The sequence below is a fragment of the Pygoscelis adeliae genome, unplaced genomic scaffold (genome assembly GCF_000699105.1).
Source record: "Pygoscelis adeliae isolate BGI_AS28 unplaced genomic scaffold, ASM69910v1 Scaffold404, whole genome shotgun sequence".
NCBI lineage: Eukaryota > Metazoa > Chordata > Aves > Sphenisciformes > Spheniscidae > Pygoscelis > Pygoscelis adeliae.
In genome coordinates this window covers 466195-467687 of record NW_008824598.1, presented here as the reverse complement: position 1 = coordinate 467687, position 1493 = coordinate 466195, and positions in this window count along the sequence as shown.

The following is a 1493-nucleotide window of genomic DNA, read 5'->3' as shown; positions in this document are numbered from 1 at the left end:
TATTCCCCATTTTCCCCATCCTCTTTTTATATCCCTTTCCTCCCCCCTTTTGATTACTTATGGCACCTTGTGTGCTATAAGCAATAGCCATACTGAATTTCTATTTATTTAAAAAATGAGCAAATTAGGAATATACTTATCACAATAGTATATCATAAACAAGCTGATTAAAGCCATGAAATGATGTGCCAGGTATTTTTTTGTTTTTCTCCTGCCAGGAGAACTGAAAACTATGGGCATACAGCCCTAAAGCTTCCACCTATTAGTCTTTCTTTTTTTGTCTTCAAAAATCAGACTTGTCTCTCATCTTGGATTTCATTTCTTTGCTCCAAACACAGATGTCACAGCCTGGTTTTGCTGTCTTTTTCTCATTGGATCATTGGAAGAAAACAGAAGAAAACTAGGCTGTAAAAAGTCACACACACACCCCCCCCCAAATCACAGTGCAGTCAAAAAGAAAGAGGGAAAAAAATAAGACAACCCTGAGATTTTACTGTGCTATAAGTAACAGCACAGCAATCATGCTTTCTCTCATACACTCCACTGCCTTACCTCAATTGTTGCTTATTTCCCTCATATATTGCTGGCTAAACCGCCTGGCCCAGCTCCACTTCTCCTCCACAGCTCCCCGGCCTTTCTGGCATCAGAGAAGCCTCCCATATCCCTAATCCTAACACCTTGTCACAGGGTAATTATAGTGCTGGCATGACTCCAACATCTATCTTACATCAAACAATCTCCGCTTGTTTGCTTTATAGGGAATGACGGACTTAAAAATGAATTCGGACCAGAGAGACCTGTTCGGCACTAGCCTACCATATGACCTTGAAAAAGGAACCTTTCCTTGACTTCTAAAAAACGGGGATAAATATGACCTTGGATGGTGCTCTAAGACCTACTGAGGGAAAACACTGCACCAGTGACCCCACCTCTGTCCTGCCCCGACCCTTCCCTGTCACTCTGCCTTGTGGCTGTGGTTACCACTTCAAGGGATCCGCCCGCTCCAGCTGCCAACCTGTAACTAGAGACGGCAAAACACGGGCAACATTTCTCCCTCCCCAAGACACATCAAATGACACTGCGGCTTCCAAAATCTTTCAACCTGGGATCATAAAACGACAGGAAGAGCATGGAGAAAGCAGGAGGACGTCGGGGAGACTCCTGCACTCTCTCATGAGGGCTCTGCTGATAACGTGCGACCCCAGTTTCTCCTCAGGCCTCCCCTACTTAACGGCAGACGAGCCGCGCTCGCTCCTTCCCTCCCTCCCCCCGCCCAGACCAGAGCTGAGGAGAACAGGGGAGGGGAAGGAAATGGCACCCGAGGGTGCCCCCCTTCCCACCTGCTAACGCGTCCTAGCCGTGCCCTTCCGCAGCAGCCCCTCTCCCCCTTTTCCCGCTTCACAGGAGGCCGCTCGGCCCCCCGCACACCCGCCCTGACCCTCGCCCCTTACGGCTCAGCCCGCCGCCCGCCTCCCCTCGCAGGCACTCCCCTC